Source organism: Callithrix jacchus, chromosome 3 (assembly GCF_049354715.1).
Source record: "Callithrix jacchus isolate 240 chromosome 3, calJac240_pri, whole genome shotgun sequence".
NCBI classification, from domain to species: domain Eukaryota; kingdom Metazoa; phylum Chordata; class Mammalia; order Primates; family Cebidae; genus Callithrix; species Callithrix jacchus.
Window position 1 is genome coordinate 120,689,066 of NC_133504.1, and position 16,721 is coordinate 120,705,786.

The 16,721-nt window shown below is 44.0% G+C and overlaps 1 long non-coding RNA gene across 2 annotated transcripts in view; it reads right to left on the reverse strand.

Annotated features, from left to right (window-relative positions):
- LOC144581946 (uncharacterized) overlaps positions 1-16,691 on the reverse strand; it is a 188,407-nt gene extending 171,716 nt beyond the window's left edge. For both annotated transcript variants that reach the window (XR_013533442.1, XR_013533443.1), the window contains exon 1: positions 16,580-16,691. This is a non-coding gene — a long non-coding RNA (uncharacterized LOC144581946). The remainder of the gene's footprint in view (positions 1-16,579) is intronic.
- Between the last annotated feature and the right edge of the window lie 30 nt (positions 16,692-16,721).

The following is a 16,721-nucleotide window of genomic DNA, read 5'->3' on the forward strand; positions in this document are numbered from 1 at the left end:
GCGAAAACTACTTGAGCTGTTAAAGCTGTTACCTATATCTTGCTTCCACTGACCCCAAGCATGACTTAACATTACTCAAGCATCAGAAGCCAAGCTCCATGTCCACATAATATTGCCTAAGAATCATGCATACAGGTACCAAGCCCACCCTCAGGGACTACAGGCCTACCACAAGACCCATAGCTGGAAATAAAGTTTACTTTTGCTACTATGTCAGTGCAAAAGTAACTGTGGTTTTTGCATTGTTGGAATTTGCCATTTGATATTAGAATACATTGTTAAATATGGTTATGTTACACATCATGTGAACAGGCATTTCTCAACAATGTTGCTCATAACTTATTACTTGCTGTTTTAGACAATGGAAATTGTAGACAAAAAGCAAATGGATGATTTTACTGAAGTTCAAAATGGTCATAAAGCAGCAGAGACAACTTCCAACAATGCATTTGGCCCAGGAACTGCTAACAATGCAGTGGTGGTTCAAGAAGTTTTGCAAAGATAAGTCTCAAAGATGAGGAGCATAGTGGCCGTTGGAAGTTGACAATAACCAATTGAGAGCAATCATTGAAGCTGATCCTCTTACAACTATAGAATTTGCCAAAGGACTCAATGTTGACCACTCTACAATCATTTGAAGCAAATTGGAAAGGTGAAAAGGCTTGATAAGTGGGTGCCTCATGAGCTGAGTGAAACTTTTCAAAATCATTGAAGTGTCATTGTAACAAATGTTTAAGTGTCAGCTTAAATTCAAGAACCAAACTTTCTTGGTCAGATTGTGACATATGATGAAAAGTGAATTTTATATGACAACTGGCGATGACAAGCTCAGTGGCTGGACTTAGAAGCAGCTCCAAAGCACTTCCCAAAGCCAAACTTGCACCAAATAAGGGTCATGGTTGCTGTTTGGTGGTGTGCTACCAGTTTGATCCACTATAGCTTTCTGAATCCAGGTGACACAATTACCTGAGGTATGCTCAGCCTATTAATGAGATGCAGCAAAGACTAAGGCCTGCAGCTACGATTGGTCAGCAGAAAGGGTCCACAACAATGCTCAACTGCACATCATACAATCAGTGCTTCAAAAGTTGAACGAATTGGGCTATGAAGTTTTGCCTCGTCTGCCATATTCTCCTGACCTCTCATCAAAATGCTTGAAGTGGTGGTCTCTGCCAATTCTTGCAGGGAAAATACTTCCACAACCAGCAGGATGCAGAAAATGCTTTCCAAGAGTTTGTCGCATGCTGAAGCATGGATTTTTATGCTACAGGAATAAACTTCCAATTGGCAAAAATGTGTTGATTGTAATGACTCCTGTTTTGATCAAAATGTGTTTGAACCTAGTTATAATTATTCAAAATTCACAGTTGAAACCCGCAATTACTTTTTCACCAACCTAATACTCTTGAGCCCCTCACCAGAGATGTGTGGGCAACCTCTCACCCAATCCCTATTTGTATTCTTGGGCTACTGAGATGTAAAAACATTGTTCCTCCATCTTGCCCAGGCCACACAGCTAGTCATGCTGCAGCTTTACCTAGATTCTGGTGAGGTCCTGAAGACACCAGCTTCAGGGGCTATGACTTGCACAATGTAATGGGTGCTCCATAGGCCCATGGATTCTTCGAGATGGGCTCACATGAGGTTCCCTTAGAATACCACAATTCTACCTGAACTTGCCAGTAGCCAACATCTAACCACTACACTCAAAGCCAAACTAAAATCTAAACCAGGTAGCCAACCTCAGAAGCTAGACACCATCAGCCTAGACAGTGGGTGAAGCAGAGGAAACCTGATCAGGTGACCTGGCATATCATTACTCGTTGAGTTTGGTATGAAATCTGAAAGATTCTCTTCTGTACTGGGTGGCATAACAAACTAGTTACTCCAAATCCTTTCTCTCCTCTGTTTTGGTCAGTTTCATGTTGGCTAGCCATATAGCTCGCCAAGCTAAAAACAAGACAGGCATCTTACTCATAGTTGTGACCACATGACTATCCCAGACAGCGCATGTGAGCAGAACTTGTGGGAAAGTTCCAGTTAATGCCTTTAGAAAGGCAGCTTTAGGCTGGCCACCTTTCGTTTCCGCTTCTGCTTATTGGCACAGATGGTGTCACAGTGAACCATCTTTCACAACTCAAAGACTTGGGGGATTCTTGATCTAAGAAAGGGATCCCAAATCCACAGCTGACCAGAAGAAAACCACCCATGGACTACCTACTTCCTTAAACTATTAATCACTGAAAGACTAACTCAGGATTTTGACGTCTATTCAGGCAAAGGAACATCCCAAGGAGAATGGATATGTAACACTACCTATCTCACTTATACTGGTCAGCCAAACAACTTGACAATACCTTGATGATACTCCAGTGTCTCTAATAGACTTCATTAACTATAGGCCAGGCTCCTTGCCCTGAGAGGAGAGAGGGGAGAAGACTGGTCTCCAATAGAACCTCACACCAATTAGATGAAACTGTTTCAAGGAGACGAATGTGGTCATTTTGGTACCACTGGACAATAACTTCATGCCATGAAAATTCAACTAAGCACAACTCTTCCCGCCAGTTTTTTACCAGGTATCAGCAACACTGCAAGTTGAGTTCTGGGACTCATGTAGATCCCTGCACCCCAGGAATAGCATTGCAGCTCTGCTAAACAGAGAAGCAGCAGTTGAACACCAATACTCACTAGAGGTGAATATAAAGGAGAAAAACAACTTTGAATTCACAAGGAAATGAATGCTGAAGACAAAGCTAAAGAAACACCATGTTCGGGTTATAGGGGAGGAACATGATCATGTGGCCTCAAGTTCTGTGGTTTGATATCTAAATACAGGTGGTAGAAATCTGACCACATATCAAGTTCTGTGGCCCCACATCTGAATGAGTGGTAGAAAATATTAAGTCTAACAGTATTAAGGTGTAGCCCAACCAGAACTAGAAGCAGCTAACCAGTTTAGGCAGACCAAAGAGGAGCTCACAGGTCAAAGTGAAGCAGAACCAGAAGGAACAGCATGACCGCTTTCAAAGAGGCACACAGACCCACTGATTCTTAGAGGCTTCTCCTTCCATCTCCATATCCACCGAGCACTGTGTCTTTGGAGCCTGTATTAAGATGGTGGGAATAGCCAACATCTCATGAGCAGCAACAGCATGACAGACTCACTTGACTCATTTCAGGACCTCCTACCCTTTTTCCAGGTGGAGATAGGGTCCCAGACCCTTCTGTGGTAGAATGATAGTGCCCAAAGGTGTCCTTGTGTCACAGAACAAAGGTTATACACGTCATCCCCACACCTGCAGCTCTCAATAGCATCCCATTGCATAAACGATATTGTCCAAAAACCCTTAGCAGTATCAAAGATGTTATCTAGTGCTCAGCTTCCTGTCAGTTCAGCAAATGAAGTCTGTTTCAAATGTGGAAGTACACATTAGAATCATAATGGCCTAGAGATAGTTGATCTGTCCTCATGATGCTTGGCCTAGTGGGGGATCAATGTGTTCAGATTGTGACCAAGACTAAATGGGGATTCTACCTAGGGAGATCAGGCATGAGTGAAGTACAGCCACTTTGAGGAAGCCACCCTTAAGATCAAGAATCCAGCAAGAAGCTTCAACCATTGGTTATAAGGTGGGATAAAAATATGTCAACCATGTCTGCAAGTGCCCACACTGGCCGATAGCCACAGAAAGTGGCCACTCATTGCAGTCAAGGAGGACTGAAGCCAAGAGGCATGGGGGACTGTCATCTAGGGAAGCCCCAGGCTGGGACAGCATTTGAGACGGTGGGGAGGTAAAGAGTTAACCAGACTACAGTTTTCTTTAATCTCTCATCTAGTACAGAATCCCCCTTATGGACTCAACTAGTTGGTTCCAGTCCAATCCATACCTCCCCAACTATCCCAATGGTCAGCTCTAAGCTGTGTCTTGGAGAAAACTAGAGGATACCCTCTGAAGGAAAAGCCAACATTCCAACTCAAGCTGTGCCCTTCGCTCAGGGAGGAAACTCATTTTTTTCCCTCAGATGGGCCCAACAACCAGGACATGGGACTCAAGATCCTAAGCCTCCCTGAGCAGAACCACAAGCAAAGATTCAAGGGGAAAGCACTTCAGTGCTTCTGCTCCCACTCCAGTGGGCCAATACCATCCTGGCCTGTTGCTATAAGGTCTAGCTGCCATTACACAGAAAATAAAGTGTCATGCAGATTTGTTAGGTCTTCTCCAGTCTTCAGCAGTAAGTTTCAAGTCAGCAGTAACCAGAATCTCAGCTGTCACATGATAGACACTCAAGTGTGCAAGCCTCATTTAATATACCTGACATGGAGAGGGAGTTACATGCAGTGTAGAAGCCGATCAACACCAGGACAGTCCACCAAGAGCTTTCAACTCTGAATCGGGTCCTGTTCACAATCTCCAATGTGAAGTGGCAGGTGAGGTTTATTTTGGGTCATCTGGCATCAACCAGTCAGTTGTATGCCCATTCTACACCAAAGACAAGCAGCTGGGTGATTCTGCATTCAGGATGAAAGAGTAAGACCTCCCTGGAGGCATTCAGCACAGAACCTGCCTGAGGTTGACTGTCACTTCATGGCAGGCATCTCCACTCACCCTTGTAGGCTTCCCAGCTTTAGTCTTCCCCTCAGAGGGAGGTGGACAGTTGAGAACCTACCCTTACCCAGGGTCTTCCTACTCTGAGTACTAAACGCCATCTGGGATGGCCGCCTCAGTTCTAGTTGTGTTCCTATTCTGATGCTGGCTATGGCCTCAGCTTATCCAGCCCCTCCCCCACCTCTGGAACATACTCTAGAACACTGAACAGCCTAGATTGCTTCACCTGGTAGTACAAGAATCTCCAGTTGTCCACTCAGATAGCCCATTTCTAAGCCACTGACAACTAATCCACTGGGAGGTTATTTTTCCTTTAGGAACACATACCAAGTTCAAGAGCTGGCAACTTAGGAAAGCATGGGTGACTTGTCATCTAATCCTCAGCAACCTTATGAGGCAGTTCCTTCACAGGGCAGAGAATTGCCGCCCAGGCCAGAAGACCCTAGAGTAGAACCAGAGCTACAACTGGAGCAGGTGGGACTTGAATACACATCAAACCAAATCCAGGAATTTTAATATTAAAAGCAAGAATCAGATTAAATCAGCAAGATTAGTGTAGCGTTTCAAATATATATGGCTCACATTTTACTGGACAGAACAACCTCACTCAAGGCTACTAGTAGAGAACATCCTATACTGATGTGGGTGTGAATTCCCACATCCCAGGATGATCCCCCTCAGGTGGTACTAAGCACGGCAACCTCAGGCACTAGAAACTTTGACAAGACCTCAGCATGCCTGGTCCTGCTCACTCCATTCTTCCCATCCGACCCCGGAAGGCTCTTGCAGTATTCCCAGCTCTCCCAGACCCCTCCCGCTGAAATAATGTTTTCAAAAGCCAATACCATACTCCTTAGCTGATCCAGGCCACCATTCTGCTGTGGTCAAGATACACTTATCCTGTTGATAGACTAAAATAAAGATTTGGTAAGCAAAGGAACACTAGTCCAAGAAGATGTAGCTGTGACATCAGCACACCTATTTACCAAGCACACAGCCTTGTTTTCAATCATCTGACCTTCTATGGTAGGTACAACTAGAACACAATTCCTTTATTAAAATGCTGCAGATGTCAAACCAAACATGTCTGAAGGTAGACCTAGCTGCCCGTATGTGACTTGGCTCTACAGGATTCACTTGAGTTGACATTTCCCACTTTTAAGTGTAGCTATTTCTTGGCCAACACCACTGTCATTCCTTCACAGCAATCATTGACTAAAGCCAAGTAGCAGCTGCCTGTTGCCATAAACATGTGGTTATCTTTTGCTGCTACACAAGTTAACCTCAAACTTAGCATCTTAAAATATCACTTACCTTTCCAGATTCTAAGGGTCAGGAATGCTGTCATAGCTTAGCCAGATACCTCTAGTTCTAATAAAAACACCATCAAGCTGTTAGCAGAGAGGTATTCTTCTGAGGGCTCAACCAGCACATAGGAGGACCTCCTTCCAAGATTACTCACAGCAGTTGGCTGACCTCAAGATGTCTATAGTAGTCCCCCACTTACGCAGGGTTTTCTGTAGTATTAGCTACCCAGGTACCCACAGGCCAAAATCAGAACTCCTGAAGTAATTTAAGTTACATGTCATTGAATAGTGTGATAAGATCTCACACCATCCTACTCAGGACATAGGACATCCCTTTGTCTAGGGTTTCTACATCTTGTATGCTACCTAGTCATTAGTAATCATTTCCATTATGAAATCAGTGGTATTGCAGTGTTTAAGTAACCCTTATTTTAATGGTCACCAGTAGTGATGCTAGCATGTTTTATTTCATTGTTAGCCTTACTCTGACAAAGCTTAACTTACAAATTAGGCATAGGCGCATTATGTGTAGAGGAAAACAGTATATATGGTGCTTTAACGCTCAGCTTGCCTAACAGTGTCTTCATAGTTTTAGACATTTATGGTCTAACAACGTATCCCCACACATAAGGACTACTGTGCTTCCAAGATCAGTGATAAGCTTCAGCTGCTCAGACTGTTGAGGCCCCGAGCCAAGTTGGCTGCTCCATAGAGTGATTTATCACATAGCCTCTTGATTCTCCTAGGACACACATTGTAAAACAAATCGAGTGCAAGACCCAAGACAGAAGCCAGTCTCAATCTCATCTGAGGGGACAAAACACTTCTATTATCCATTCAAGTCACTACATCCACCCTCAAGGGAAGGAGCTTAGCAGCACAGGCTGGAACACCAAGCAGCCAGGATCCCTGGGGGCAGGCTCACAGGCTGCCTGCCCATTTGTGCTATGCTGTCTCCCGCTCACTGGGTCCTGTGACTCCTATTGTCTTGCCCTTTGCATTGTGGCTTTGTTGTTCTACATGCTACAACCTTCAGAGACTTGTTAGGGACTCTGCTATTCTCAAAGGGCATGAAAGTATTAGGATCAGGGTACAACAAGGGTTCTACCTGAGACAGGGGTTTGCCACAAGCCAGGATATGGGCCAGTAGTTGTTTTCATTGTAACATACAGCTCTCCAGAACTCCAGTCCATTACACTGGTATATACTGTAGAACCAATTTCATTGTGAGATTGCTACTAAGATCACAGGCTTCACAGGAGACCCCTCCCCCCTCAGGATCACTGGTACCTACACCAGAGCCCACATTTGCCCATCTGCCCTCCATAGTTATGAAAGTGCCTACCCCAGGCATCAGAAACTCATTTAGACTTTACCTCTTAACTATTCTCATCTGCTGAAGGCTCAGGGTCAGAGGTAAGAATGTTAGGAAGTGGGGGTTTTTTCAAGATGGCGCAGTAAGAACAACTCGGGATCGCAGCTCTCAGCGAATGCTCAGAGGGTGAGTCAAAGCCGCATTTCCAGATGGATCTTTGTTGCCCACAGAATGGGGAAAGTCCCAGGTGTGGGAAAGACACGGGACACAAGCACAGCCGGTTCGGCTGTTGCAGCCGCTTCAGCCAGCACCACCGCAGTGCAGGCACTCCCCAACAATCCACACAAAACACACGGGCCCGGGCACCCTGCTAAACTGGCAATCTGAGATTTGGGAGGGCAGATAAGCATATCCATCTGATTAAACGGAACTTGGACAGTGAGCCATACCAGGAGATTCCTGGGAAGTGGCGTTTGAGCCAGCACAGTGGCTAGCTGCATGGGAAATCACACAGATCCCAGTGCTCTAACAATGGGTGACCGAAACACCTGGGAGAGAGCCAGCCGTTCAACTTAAAAAGGCTCTCCGAGGCAGGGAGCCAGGCGAGCGGGCTCGGCGGGTTTCACCTCCACAGGGACAAAATAAATGGCAACTCGAAATGCTCTGGGTGGAGAGTTTCACTACCAGCACAGCTGAACCCAGGATGGTGCAGCTCCGTGGGGGAGGGGCATTCGCCATTACCGAGGATATCCGCCCCTACGGAGGTACGCTCCCATTGCTGACGCAGCCTGCCGTTGCCAAGGCAACACACAATAACAGATCTGCTGCAGGGCAGAGCTGGTAGCAGCAGGGCGGAGCCTGCCGTAGAGCCCGCAGCAACAGGGCCCACACCACATCAGCAGGGTGGAGCCTCGGCAGGCAAATATTGACTAGACTGCCTCCTAGCTGGGCAGGATAGTGCCACAGACGCTCATAAAGAAAGCCCAATATTACAAACAACTATGCACATAAACTAGTAAACCTGGAAGAAATTGATAAATTCCTGGACTCCTGTGCCCTCCCAAGCCTAAACCAGGAGGAAGCTGAAACTATGAATAGACCAATAACAATTGCTGCCTCGACTTCAGACCTTAAGAGCCTACCACACAAAAAAAAAAGCCCAGGTCCAGATGGGTTCACAGCCGAATTCTACCAGACACACAACAAGGAGCTGGTATCATTCCTTCTGAAACTCTTCCAAATAATCCAAAAGGAGGGAATCCTTCCCAGATCATTTTATGAGACCAACATCATCCTGATACCAAAACCCAGCAGAGACCCAACAAGAAAGGAAAACTTCAGGCCAATATCCATGATGAACATAGATGCAAAAATCTTCAATAAAATATTGGCAAGCCGATCGCAACAGCACATCAAAAAACTTATCCATCATGATCAACTAGGATTCATCCCAGGGATGCAAGGCTGGTTCAACATACACAAGTCTATAAACGTAATTCACCACATAAACAGAACCAAAAACAAAAACCACATGATTATCTCAATTGATGTAGAGTAGGCATTTGACAAAATTCAACAGCCCTTTATGCTAAAAACCCTCAATAAACTCGGTATCGATGGAATGTATCTCAAAGTAATAAAAGCTATTTACGACAAACCAACAGCCAATATCATACTGAACGGACAAAAACTGGAAGCATTCCCTTTGAAATCTGGCACTAGACAAGGATGCCCTCTTTCACCACTCCTATTCAATATAGTACTGGAAGTTCTAGCCAGAGCAATCAGGCAAGAAAAAGAAATAAAGGGTATTCAAATAGGAAAGGTAGAAGCCAAATTGTCTCTATTTGTAGAGGACATGATAGTATACCTAGAAGACCCCATTGCCTCAGCCCAAAAACTGCTGAAGTTGCTTATCAGTTTCAGGAAAGTCTCAGGATATAAAATCAATGTGCAAAAATCACAAGCATTCCTCTACACCAACAGACTTAAAGCCAAATCAAGAACGAACTGCCATTCACAATTACTACAAAAAGAATAAAATACCTAGGAATACAACTCACAAGGAACATAAGGGACCTCTTCAAGGAAAACTACAAATCACTGCTCAACGAAATAAGTGGACACAAACAGATGGAGAACATTCAATGTTCATGGTTAGGAAGAATATCATGAAAATGGCTATACTGCCCAAAGTAATTTACAAAATCAACACTATCCCCATCAAGCTACCATTGACTTTCTTCACAGAACTGGAAAAAAACACCATGAACTTCACATGGAACCAAAAGAGCCCGCATAGCCAAGTCAATTCTAAGCAAAAAGAACACAGCGGGGGCATCACACTACTGGATTTTAAACTATACTACAAGGCTACAGTAATCAAAACAGCATGGTACTGGTACCAAAACAGATATAGACCAATGGAACAGAACAGAGGCATCGGAGGCAACACAACATATCTACAACTATACAATCTTTGATAAACCTGACAAAAACAAGCAACGGGGAAAGGATTCCCCGTTTAATAAATGGTGTTGGGAAAACTGGCTAGCCATGTGCAGAAAGCAGAAACTGGACCCCTTCCTGACACCTTACACTAAAATTAACTCCAGATGGATTAACGACTTAAACACAAGACCTGGCACCATAAAAACCCTAGAAGAAAATCTAGGCAAAACCATCCAGGACATAGGAGTAGGCAAGGACTTCATGAACAAAACACCAAAAGCATTGGCAACAAAAGCCAAAATAGACAAATGGGACCTAATCAAACTCCACAGCTTCTGCACGGCAAAAGAAACAGTCACTAGAGTGAATCGGCAACCAACAGAAGGGTAAACTGCAAAAATTTTTTCCCAATCTGACAAAGGGCTGATATCCAGAATTTACAAAGAACTCAAACAGATTTACAGGAAAAAACAAACAAGCCCATTCAAAAATGGGCAAAGGATATGAACAGACACTTTACAAAAGACGACATACGAGGCCAACAATCATATGAAAAAATGCTCATCATCACTGGTCATTAGAGAGTTGCAAATCAAAACCACATTGAGATACCATCTCACGCCAATTAGAATGGCAATCATTAAAAAATCTGGAGACAACAGATGCTGGAGAGGATGTGGAGAAAAAGGAACACTTACACTGTTGGTGGGAGTGTAAATTAGTTCAACTATTGTGAAAGACAGTGTGGCGATTCCTCAAGGCCTTAGAAATAGAAATTCCATTTGACCCAGCAATCCCATTACTGGGTATATATCCAAAGGACTATCAATTGTTCTACTCTAAGGACACATGCACACGAATGTTCATCGCAGCACTGTTTACAATAGCAAAGACCTGGAACCAACCCAAATGCCCATTGATGATAGACTGGATTGGGAAAATGTGGCACATATATACCATGGAATATTATGCAGCAATCAGAAATGATGAGTTCGTGTCATTTGTAGGGACATGGATGAATCTGGAGAACATTCTCAGCAAACTGACACAAGAACAGAAAATGAAACACCACATATTCTCACTCATAGGAGGGTGATGAAAAATGAGAACACATGGACACAGGGAGGGGAGTACTAGACACTGGGGTCTATTGGGGGGAAAAGGGGAGTGCCAGTGGGGGAGGGAGCTGGGGAGAGATAGCCTGGGGAAAAATGACAAATGTGGGTGAAGGGAAGAAAGGAAACAAAACACACTGCCATGTGTGTACCTATGCAACTGTCTTGCACGTTCTGGACATGTACCCCAAAACCTAAAATGCAATAAAAAGTTTAAAAAAAAGAATGTTAGGAAGCAAATAGTTAAAGTACAGCCCCGTCCTGAGTAGATCACTTTACAGTCTCTCCATCTTGCATCTAGGAGAAGACTTGGACAGGACTTCTCCTGCCTGGAGACATACCTCAAAGTAACCTGGGACGAGGGGTTCTGAGTGGCTGAATGCTTCAGCCACTGGACAGGTGTTGGCGCAGTTTTAATTCCCTAAAAAGGTTTTTATCCTTGTGGCAAAAGGGAGGGTAATAGGCAACGGATTCCCTATTTAATAAGTGGTGCTGGGAGAACTGGCTAGTCATATGCAGAAAACAAACTGGACCCCTTCCTTATACAAAAATTAACTCAAGATGGATTAAAGACTTAAATGTAAAACCCAAAACCATGAAAACCTAGGTAGTACCATTCAGGAAATAGGCATGAGCAAAGACTTCATGACTAAAACACCAAAAGAAATGGCAACAAAAGGCAAAATTGACAAATGGGATCCAATCAAACTAAAGAGTACAGCCAAAGAAACAGTGAACAGGCAGCCTACAGAATGGGAAAAATTATGCAAGCTACCTGACAAAGGTCTAATATCCAGAGTCTATGAGGAACTTAAATTTACAAGAAAACCCCATGAAAAAGTGGGTCAAGAATATGAACAGATACTTCTCAAGAGACATTTATGCAGCCAACATAAAGATAACTGGCCATTAGAGAAATGCAAACCAAAACCGCAGTGATACACCATCTCACACCAGTTAGAATAGCAATCATTAAAAAGTCAAGAAACAGATGCTGGACAGGATATAGAGAAATAGGAACAGTGTTACACTGTTAGTAGGGGTGTAAATTAGCAACTTCAGCAACTTTGAGTCTAAGATTCACTTGTTGGCCTACTCAAAGCTCACTTCCCCTCACTTCAATCTGAGGCTGGTTACCTGCCTTACTCCCTTACTTTGCGAGATGAATGCTTCCCAACAGCTTCTCGTCTCCAATGTCTGGTAAGTTCCTCCATGTCCAATCCTGTGTAGGTATTTCTCATAGGACCCAGCTCAATCCATGAACTTATTTTTCCCTTAACCCTGGGACTCAAGGACCTAGAAAAGCCAGCAAAGCCCTTAAACTTCCTCTCAACCTTCATGGTTAGGTACTCGCCCGATACAGCTGTTTCCACCATACGTCTGCTTTACACCAAATGATCTAAGCAGACCTAGCCCATGAGCCCACTTTATCTGGAAGAAATATCCAGTTTATAGGAGTGAGGCCAACAACAATCAAGGAGACATGCTATTAAAGTGACAAAAGCACTAACCATTAACTTTATCCCCCGCCATTTTCTGTAGTTCTATGTCTACACTAAAGGGTCCTTGATAGTCAAAATATGGGACAGGACTACATATAAGGACTGGCAGCAGTATCTCAGGCAGAAGCAAGGGGAGCTACAGAAGAGGCCTTGGCTATGTCTTCTCCCGTATACTCCTATCCAGCTAGTTCCAGGGAAGAGCCATCCACCATCCGCGGGCAGAGCATAGAGTTCCACTGAGCCATTAGATCCTGTTGACAAGCTGCAACAGGGGAAGGGAGCTTCTCCCTGATCACTAGGGAGTCATGTCCCCCCACACCCACCCATCATGGGAATGTTGCCTTACATGCTCTAACCTATGTCAAAGGAGCTCCCTCATCTCATGTATCACTATTCTGAAGGTACATCAGCATTGTGTATGAAACTTGTATAAAGATATTACTGTTTCCTGCAAAAGCTAGTCTTGGTTCCCTCCCAAAGGGGGCAAAAAATGTCACAGCAAAAAGTATTTGGACAGAGCATTGACACGTAACATGGTTTTCTAGAGATCCAGCTCTTGCCTACAGTTTCTTCATGTTCCTTAAGGTTGATTTTTCTGAGGCACCTGATATCAGACATACATTTGAAAAAGGCAAGAAGTGGATTTCAACCTGCCAGAAGGAAAACCATAGTTATGACCTCCTATCACCTTGTTTTCTATCGATGCTGTCTGGCATGGCTCCACCATTTGTGCAGAAGCAAACTGTTCAATCAGCACCAAGAATACCATATACCTACTCAACATGATTAATATGTAAATACATTGGACTTCAAAGCAATCAAGTCCAACGAGCATTTAGGTTAAGATCAAGTCAACCAGCTTCAACAGCAACACTAGGTTAGAAGACAAACATTGTCCGAGAAAATATGAGCCAAAGATACAGCTGAATTGAACCTCAAGAATAAGACCACAGACTATCATAAACATGTAAGACTCATTAATTTCAGTAAGTCCATCATTTGTAATCTACTAGATAAAAAGGTTTAAGATAGTCCAATCTTGGCTTTTCCTCAGTTATCAGACACCGGTGTCCCTGCCAGGAGACAGTGCCAGGGAAGTATAGCAACAGGAAGGAGCCTTTCTAAGCCAATCCGTCTCTTGCCCCAAAGGTGATGCAACCGAGCCTCCAAGCAGCATCCCTCAGAGACCGATCTAGCTTTGTGGATGCTGCCACACAATTCTCATCCTGCTTTCTGTTCTAAACATTGCAGCTGTCCGCCCAGACAAGTTCTGAAACTCCACCCTCAAGATGGGGCTGGTATGCTGGACTTAAAAGTAACAGCATGTATCTAACAATTTAGAAGGAAGTCAGCTCTGATACTCCCTGTTCACCCCTCCTTCAATTACACCATAAGAAAATATTCTGACAGTTTGATCTATATTAGGTCTACACGTTCATTTTGTTCATTTTTATTGCTATGATTCTTTGACATAGGTGATAGAACACAGCCACTGTTTCCACTTTCAGCAATGAAGGATTTGTTCTCAGCTACTGGATGCCCCAGGAGTCTGTTAGCTGTCAGCCCCTCCCAAGCTTAGCTCAGCTGATGCGTATCTCACATAAGGCCACATCCCTTCCCAGGTAGCTGCCATCCAGTGCTTCTCAATCTGGAAATCAAACCCAAGACCTCTCAATTCCAACTCAGCTCTAAAAGATCATCTAGGCACATGTGGATCCAGGTGAGTCAGACTTCACTCAGCTCCTCTTGCATATTTTGCTGAGGTCACCTGGAGTTCCCCTGCAGACACATCCACATGGTGGGTTCTAAGACTGTCTGTAGCAATGTTCTCCTGCCACAGGAACATGCTTACCTACAGGAAAAACCGGCCAGGAGTGCTGAGAGTTCATCTTCTGATGAACTGATGAGTCCTCAGCCAGTGAGGGGCAGGAGTGAGTGGCTTACCCCAGGAGTCCACATAGACCGTTCCTCAGGAACGTCCCAGAGGGTCCTCAGAATTCACCCCAGTTGCCTGACGGGTTCACGGACACTTTCATGGTTTACCTGCCTTCCCTGCCACTTCCCAATACCATGCTTCCAGGAATCACCTCCAATAAGTTACTTGTGCCCAATTTCTTGTCTTTCTAGAGAACCCAAACTAAACAGGAATGGAATCTGAATCGACTGAATTTACCTGAAAAGTTACACAGGGACTCAATTAAGCTGAGCTGGGCTCAGGTGTTGAGACCAGTTTAAGAAAAACAAAAGGGACTTATATTGGTCCACCTTAGTTTAAGATTTGTTCATGTTATGCTGAGCTGTTCATTTCTTGCATCTGAGCCTTCTTAGCCAGAACAGTGCAGTTGTGGCATTAAGGCAGGGAACTTGACCTTGTTCCTCTTTTTCCCCTTACGTGATTCACAGAAATATTTTTGGTAAAGTTAGAAGATTTCAAAGAGTATTTTACCCAGAGGTTTTCATGTAAGTAACTCAGTTGTTTCTACATGGGGTACCGGTTTGGCTTGAATACATTAAGTTGTTTTTCACAGACAACGGTTCTGGTGGCAAGTCATTACTGAGTCCTGAAGCTCAGTGATGTTATCAGGGAGCCAGGTTCTTTCCATGTTCCCATTCCCTCATCTTAAGATTGACTGCCAAGATGCATGTACCTTAGGCCCAAAATAGCTTCTGACCTGCAGATGCCACATGGATGTTTTACATATCATAACAGTGCAATGCCTCCAGCGGATCAAAGCCGTCTTTCCAAAAGCCCTTCAGTACAGATGGTTGTCACATTAGTTCTTGCCCCCTCACCTCTTACTGATGTTAGACAGAACCTGTGTCGAGTCTGACAGCCTCCTTGAAGTCAGGCAATAAGGAGTGGTTGGCTAACCTTCAGTATTCATACTACTGAATGCCATACAGGCTTGAAATCTAATATGAAAGGCCAAAAGCTCTAAGGAATAGAACTACCCCTTTTCCTAGGGCCTATCCTGCCGTACACACATGGCTTAGTTACCCTTTATTCAAAGCAAAGAAACCACAATTGGCACAACTACCTACTGACCAAGGTTAATGGACTCAGGTGCTGAGAAACAGGCCCACCACACTTCCTTCTACCATCTCAGATCTGCTTTATAATGTCTTTCCATAGAGCAGCAAACCAGAAAAGAAATCAAGCTGTTATGCTATAGTCTACATCTTGTTTCCACTAACTCCACACATGACTCAGTATGACTCAAGCATCAGACACCAAGCTCCATGTCCACATAACACAATAATGCCTAAGGATCACACATGCGAGGACTGAGCCCACCACAAGGATTCTAAGTGTACTAAAAGGCCTAGAGCAGGAAATAAGAAAAAGTTCCTTGGTTACTTTTCCATGCCTCCTCATCAGGACTGCTTAAGTAGCTTCATACCCAACCCCTATTTTTACAGCTCCATAGCCCAAGAATACACTCTACAATATGAAGATTTTTGCTACTATACATTATCTAGGACTTGCAGCTAGACAACATGCTGCTGCTTTACCTCAATTCTGGTGAAGTACTGAAGACACCAGCCTCAGAGGTCAGGATGTGCACAAACACCAATGTGATGGGTGCTCCACAGGCCCATGGCTTCTTAGTGGTGGCCTCACATGAGGTTCTTATAACACTAGAACTCCACCTGAACCTGCCAGTGGCCAGTGTGTGACCACTACTCTCAAAGCTAGCCTGAGATCTAAGCCAAGTAGCCAGTCTCAGAGGTTAGACACCATCAATCTACCACAGTGGGTGAGGCAGAGGGAAGGTGATCAGATGAGCTAGCATATAATTACCTATGTAGTCGCAGTTGGCACTAAATCTGAAGGATTATCTTATCCCAGGTGGTGTAAAGAACTAGTTATTCAATACTCATTTTTGTCCTGTAGGTAATCGAGTTCCAAGTTAGGTGGCCACAGAGTTCCACCAGCTGAGACTGTGACTAGCTTCTCAGCTAGTTGTGACCACATGACTAAATCCTGGGCAATGGATGTGGAAAGAACTGGCAGACAAGTTCTAGTTCATGCCTTTAAAAGGAAGTTTCAATCTGGCCATATTTAGTCTCTACTTCCAGGAGCAGAGGATAGCCATGAAGACTCATGTTTAACAACTCAAATGCCTTGAGGGATTTTTGGATCAAAGAGATCACAAATCCTTAGAACCACATGGACTGCCTGCTACCTTCATGTTTATCCTCATTTATCAGAATTTTTGTCTATTCAAAGAAATAAAATCCCAAAGAGTGGATATGTGACACCAACTGCCCATCTCACCTCTATTGGTCACCCAAACAAATGGGTAATACTCAAGGATCCTCCAGTACTACGGTTCAGTGACTACAGACCAGATTCCTTGCCCTGGAAGAAAAGACAAAAATTTGTCTCCAATAGAATCTCCCATAGCAACCAGATGGAA